Source organism: Dromiciops gliroides, chromosome 4 (genome assembly GCF_019393635.1).
Source record: "Dromiciops gliroides isolate mDroGli1 chromosome 4, mDroGli1.pri, whole genome shotgun sequence".
Lineage (NCBI taxonomy): Eukaryota > Metazoa > Chordata > Mammalia > Microbiotheria > Microbiotheriidae > Dromiciops > Dromiciops gliroides.
This window is the reverse complement of record NC_057864.1, coordinates 446485705-446492963: the sequence shown is the minus strand read 5'-3', so window position 1 is coordinate 446492963 and position 7259 is coordinate 446485705.

Sequence of the window (7259 nt, the reverse complement as noted above, 5' to 3'; positions counted from 1 at the left end):
TGTTGTTACTGTGCACAATGATCTCCTGATTTTTCTCATTTCACTTTGCATCTGTTCATACAGGTCTTCCCATGTTTTTCTGAAACCACCCCCCGCATCATTTCCCATAGCACAATACTACTCCATCACAATCATATACCATAACTTGTTCAGCCATTCACCAGTTGATGAGCATTCCCTTCATTTCCAGTTCTGTGCCATGACAAAAAGAGCTGCTATAAATATTGTTGTTCTTTTCCTTTTCCTTTGATCTCTTTGGGGGTATAGAACTAGCAGTGGTATTGCTGGGTCAAAGAGTATTAACAGTTTTATAGCCCATTGGACCTAATTCCAAATGTTTCTCCAGAATAGTTGAACCAGTTCACTACTCCACTAATAATTCATTAGTATACTTATTTTTCCTTCATCCGTTCCAACATTTGTGATCTGATAGGTGCCTTTCTCTAATTGACAGTGACTTAGAACATTTTTCATATGACTATAGCTTTGATTTCTTCTTCTGAAAACTGTTTACATCCTTTTACTATTTATCAGTTGAGGAATGGCTCTTATTTTTTACAAATTTGATTCAGGTCTTTACTCACTATATGTTTGAGAAATCAGGTCTTTATTAGAAAAACTTGCTAAAAATAATTTTGACATTATTTCATTGTCTATGGTACTGTTTAGAAAAATGTGGTTTCTCTGGTTATCCCTTTTAATTAGGTCTGTTTGCTTTGACTTTGTCTGAGAATATGATTGCTATCCCTGTCTTTTTTTAACATATAGCTGAAACATATTAGATTTGCTCTAGCCTTTTATTTTAACTCTGTATGTGCCTTTCTGTTTCAAGTGTGTCTCTTGTAAATGACATATTGTTGGATTCTGGTTTCTAATTCATTCTGCTATACACTTCCATTTTATGGGAAAGCTTATCCCATTTATATTCACAGTTTGATTAATGTGTATTTTCCTCTATCCCATTTTCTTCTGTTTATCCTTCTTTTTCTCTTTTTATCCTGGCCTTCCTCAAAGGTCCATTTTGCTTCTAACCACTACCTCTCTTAATCAATTCTCCCTTTTATCATTCTTCCCCCCTTTTCACTTATTCCTTTCACTCTGTGTGTGTGTGTGTGTGTGTGTGTGTGTGTGTGTGTGTGTGTGTATTCTTCCCTCTTTGGATCAATTACAACAAGAGTGAGGTTTAAGCATGTCTGCCACCCCTCCTCATTTTTCTCTCCATTGTAATAACTTTTCTTTGCACGCTTCTTTTATATGAAAAAAAAATTCCCCATTTGATCTCTCCCTTCCTCCTTCTCCCAGTGCATCCCTCTTTCTCCCCCCTTTATTTATTTTTTTAGATCATTGCAGTATAATCAACTCACATCCATGCCCTCTGTCTATGTAAATTCCTTTTAACTGCTGTAACAAGATAAAGGTCTTAGGTGTTATATGTATCATCTTCCCATGTAAATGTTTAACTTTATCAATTTCTCTTTCATGCTTACCTCTTTATGCTTCTTTTGAGTCTTGTGTTTGCATGTCAAATTTTCTATTCATCTCTGGTCTTTTCAACAGGAATGATTGAAAGTCCTGTATTTCATTAAATATCTATTTCTTTTCTCCTGAAGGATTATACTCAATTTTATTGGGTAGGTTAATCTTGGCTGTAACGAAAGCTCCTTTGCCTTGTGAAATATAATATTTCAAGTCCTCTGTTCCTTTAACATATAAGCTGCTAAACCTAATGTGATCCTGACTGTGGCTGTGCAATACTTGAATTATTTCTTTTCTCCCCTCTCCCTCCCCCCACCCTGGGGTGTTTAAAATATTTTTTCCTTGACCTAGGAGCTATGAAATTTGGCTATAATATTCTTGGGAGTTTTCATTTGGGGATCTCTTTCAGGAGGTGATTGTTGGATTCTTCCAGTTTCTATTTTACAATCTGGATCTAAGATATTGGGGAAATTTTCTGATAGTTTCTAGAAAGATGATGTCTAGGCTCTTTTTGTTATTGTGGCTTTCAGATCGTCCAATAATTTTCCTTGATGTATTTTCCAGGTCAGTTGTTTTTCCAATGAGATATTTCATTTTTTCTTTTTTTTTTCATTCTTTTGACTTTGCTTTATTGTTTCTTTTTTTCTTTTTTTTTTTTTGTGTGTGGGGCAATGGGGTTTAAATGACTTGCCCAAGGTCACACAGTTAGTAAGTGTCAAGTGTCTGAGGCCGGATTTGAACTCAGGAACTCCTGAATCCAGGGCCGGTGCTTTATCCACTGTGCCACCTAGCCGCCCCCGCTTTATTGTTTCTTGATGTCTTATGGAGCCATTAGCTTCTACTTGTTCAATTCTCATTTTTAAGAAATTATTTTCTTCAGTGTCCTTTGTATCTCATTTTCCATTTGGCCAATTCTGGTTTTAAGGTGTTATTTTCTTCACTTTTTGTGCCTCTTTTACCAAGCTTTTAATTCTTTTTTCATAATTGTCATTTCTTTTCCCAATTTTTACTCTACCTCTCATTTCTTTCTTTGACTATTCTAGGAATTCTTGTTGGGCCTGCATCCAATTACCATCTTTCTTTTTAAGGCTTTGTTTGTAGGTGTTTTCACATCGTTTCCTTCTTTTGAATTTATGTCTCAGTCTTCCCTCATAGTATAGTAGCTTTTTATGATCAAATTCTTTTTATCATTGTTGTTTGCTCATTTTTCCAGCCTATTTCTTGAACTTTATTAAAGTTGGAGTCTACTCATCTGGGGGTGGAGAGGCAATGTCCCAAGCTTCAGGCTTTTTTGTGCTATTTTCAGATCTGCATGTTTGCCATGCTTACAAGGTGGTGTGATCTGGGGAGAAATGTGGTCACTGCTCTCCTGATCTACATTCTGGTCTTTACCCAGAAAAGGCCCCTGCTTCCCTGGAGCCACAAGTATTAGCACTCCTCTTTGCCTTAGAACTATAACCAGGGCCTCTACTCCCTTGTGACCAACCCCAAGTGCTCCTTTCCACCCTGGAAGTGTTACCCAGAACTGTGTATGGGCAATAGACTTGCCAATCAATGCCAGCTGAACCCAGTGCCAGCAAAGGGTCCCCTGTAATCTCTTTCTGACCAGTTGTCAAACCTCATTACTGTCTCCAGGAGGAGAGCTTCTGAAGCTGCTGCTGCTGCTTTGGTTACTATTACTATTGCTGTATACGTAGGCACCCAACAGGCTTCCATAGCAGTGTCACAAATTTCTCCTGCTGACCCAAGTTTTCTTAGCCCAGAAAAATGCCTCACCCTCAACTTTCATTGGCTCTGCCAATCCAAAATTTGATTTGAGGCATGATTCTTTTTTTTGTCTTGTTTTGTTTTTGTTTTTATTTTTTAGTGAGGCAATTGGGGTTAAGTGACTTGCCCAGGGTCACACAGCTAGTAAGTGTAAAGTGTCTGAGGCCGGATCTGAACTCAGGTACTCCTGAATCCAGGGCCAGTGCTTTATCCACTGCACCACCTAGCTGCCCCTGAGGCAGGATTCTAAAGTTGTTGGGAGGAGAATGTTGGGAAAGTTCAGCTGGGTTACCTCAAATCCAGCATCTTGCAAGGTCTATGTATGTTTTGCCCACTTTTTACATTTTCTGACTGCCAGGAAATGGTAGCAGTCATCCCTATATATACCTTCAGACACCAAAGGAGTGCTTCCATCCCCTGTGAGCATCCTTACTCAGTTTACTCAGGATTGGTATACCAAATGGAGCCTGGGGACTAGATTGGTGTTTTCACAAAGGACTTCTTGGTATAAAACAGTGTTAATGAAGGATAGGGCAGCTATATGGCACAGTTAATAGAGTGCAGGGCCTTGAGTCATGAAGACCTGAGTTCAAATCTGACCTTAAACCATTACTAGCTATGTGACCCTGGGAAAGTCACTTCACCCTGCTTGCTTCAGTTTCCTCTTCTGTACAATGAGTTGGAGAAGGAAACAGCAAGCCACTCCAGTATCTTTGTTAAGAAAACCCCAAATGGGGTCATGAAGAGTCAGACACCACTGAAAAGTGACTGAAAACAACAACGGTAACCTTGGAGTTAGATCTGCTGAATGTGGGTCTCTATTTCTGTTCCTCTTTACAGTATCTCAAAAATAAGCAAAAACAACCCTCCCTCTCCATGTCTTTACACAGGCTTGTCTCCATGCCTGGAACGCACATCATCCATCATCACATCTGACTCTCAGAATACCTCATTTCCCTCCAGGCCCAGCTGAAATGCCAGCAAGAACATGAAGCCTTTTTCTGCTCCCTCAACTCCTAGAGCCATCCCCCACCCATTATGTTTTATTTCTTTTTATATGCCTCTAGTTGGATATGTTGTCTCCCCAGTGGTACTCCCTGAGGGCAGGAACTGTTTCCATTTTGTCTCTGTTTCCCCATTACCCTTGCACAGTGCCTTAAATTAGACATAGCTATTCCTAGGACTTGTGTGTGTATATGTAAAGGGTTCTCCAGATGCAATGAGGAACATAATTATAATAAGAATAACATAGCAGTTGTTTAATATTTTCTTATTGATTGATTGGAATCCAAGACTGGACTGGTGTAGAAGTGATGCCTGATTTTTATTAAAGGACAAAAGTATATCATAAGACTTGAAAACACTTTTTAAATCTTCTAGTCCAATCCTCACATTTTACAGATGAAGAGACTGAGGGTCAGCAAGATTAAGTGATTGACTTAAGGTCACAGAGACACTAGGTAGCAGAGAGGGAATTTGAACAAGGTCCTTTGAATTTAAATCCTGTGGTTGGGTCTTTCTGTAACACCTCTGATTTAGTCCAAGGAAATAATGTGAAATGAAATAAAAGCATAGACATTGTAATGCTATGAATATTTATAGTAAAAGTGATAAGAGGGGGCAGCTAGGTGGCGCAGTGGATAGAGCACCAGCCCTGTAGTCAGGAGGACCTGAGTTCAAATCTGGCCTCAGACACTTAACACTTACTAGCTGTGTGACCCTGGGCATGTCACTTAACTCCAATTGCCTCACTGAAAAAAAAAATAATACATTTTTTTTTAAAAAGACTCATCTTGGGGCAGCTAGGTGGCACAGTGGATAGAGCACCGGCCCTGGATTCAGGAGGACCTGAGTTCAAATCCGGCCTCAGATACTTGACACTTACTAGCTGTGTGACCCTGGGCAAGTCACTTAACCCTCATTGCCTCACAAAAAAAAAAAAAAAAGACTTATCTTCCTAAGTTCAAATCCAGGTTCGGGCACTTACTAACTGTGTGACCCTAGGCAAGTCGCTTCATCCTGTTTGCCTCAGTTTCCTTATCTGAGAAGGAAATGGCAAACCACTCCAGGATCTTTGCCAAGAAAATCTTAAATAGGGTTACAAAGAGTCAGACACCACTGTAGTGACTAAAGAACAACAAACCAGAAGGGCAGTGATTAGACAGTACTTTTATGGCTTAGAAGGTTTAGACAGATTCATGAAAAATAAATAAGGACAATTTGGATGTTTCACTTGGATACCAATAACTACTGAGATTTGTCAGCAAGAAGGACAACTGTGCCCTTCCCAGAACATGCCCTTGGTCCATAACCCATTTCAGAAATCAAACACTGATCTGAGTGGAAGCACTGGGTTGACTCCACGTATTAATTCTTATGTCCCTAAAAATTCTCTAACTTTACTCAACAAGTATATGCCAGAGAGGGCTTTAAAGCAGGCATCCCAAAGTGCCAAGTCTACATGTAGTGCCCAGGATACACCACCTTTGAGCTTCTCTCAGCTGACGCTGTGGGACCTACCCCTGAAGGTTAACTACACCCTCATTTGTCAATATTAGGGGTTTAATCAAGAAAAAAAGGGGGTTGGGTGTAGAGGAAATGAGAGAAAGCAATAAAATCCTCTATTAGGTTCCCAGCTCCCAACTAATGTTTGCCCTGAAGTAATTAGTTTTCACAATATACAAAGAATATCCACACCTCTTCTTTTTTCTTCTTATCTAATTACACTGACAGCTCTGAGATAAAATCATACCTACCCATGATGGATGAGTTTGATCAATTGTGAAATTTTACTATAGACTCGTCTGCTCCTAGAGCTAGGAGTATCATCAGAGGTCACTTGGCCCAGCTTTCTCACCCAACCACTTGAGTATCATCAGAGGTCACTTGGCCCAGCTTTCTCAGCCAACCACTTGAAAATCATCCCCTATAACAGGTCATCTAGACCCTATTTGGTTGCTTCCAGTAAAGTAACTCACTTCACACTGATGGACAGCCCTGTTTCTTCCTCTAGGAAGCTCTTCCTACAAGAAGCTTTTCTGAAACATCTACCCATTGCTCCTAATTTCTCCCTCTAGGGTCAAGCAGAATGATTCCAATCCATCTTCCATATGATTGCCCTTCAAGGACTTGAAGCTAGCTACTGTGACACACACACACACACACACACACACACACACACACACACACACACACACACAGAGCTTTTTTTCTTTTCTCAAACTAAATATTGCCTGTCACTGACCAGCAGTGGAGAACAACATTCAACAGCAAGGAATCACACAGCCCTGCTCCTTGAATGTAAAATCCATAAAGAGGTGGGGACCCACTGACTTTTTGAATATTTTTATCCCTAAACCATACTGCAGTGACCTGGCACATGGCCGACCTTTAATAAATGCTTATTGTCTGATTGGTGGATTGACTCAGGAGTCAGTCAGAAGCATCTGGAGCCCAGGGACAGCTACAAAGAGGACAGTTCGCTGTATGGGGGTGGGGGTGGGGTTATCTTATGAGCCACTCTTCCTTATGAAGACGGTGTGTGGAGTGAGGTGCATGCCCATTACATTCCCTTCCCATCTTAAAGTGAGCACCATGCTGAGACGTCCAATTCCTTAAACTGTCTCTCACATGACTTCTTTTTTAATATCTACATCATACTGGTACACGACTTTTAGACCCACTTCAACTGTCAATGTCTTTTCTAAACCATAGTGCTGAGAAATAACCAGAGTGCTCTGGCTAAAATCTGAACAAGGCAATCTACAGTGGGCCTGTCACCTCTTGTTCTGAATACAATACTTACAAAAAGATGTAAGATCAGGCTGTCTCATCATACCAGATGACTCATATTGAGCCAACAGTCAATTATAACCCTCAGATTTTTTTTACATGGTAAACCTGTTGTGAGATTATATGACTTAAAAAAAAAATCCTTCTGTTATATTTTCCTTGTTTTTCATGAGTAAGGGGAAGCACTTGGGTACAGAAAACATTCTCAAACGGCCATGTCAGAA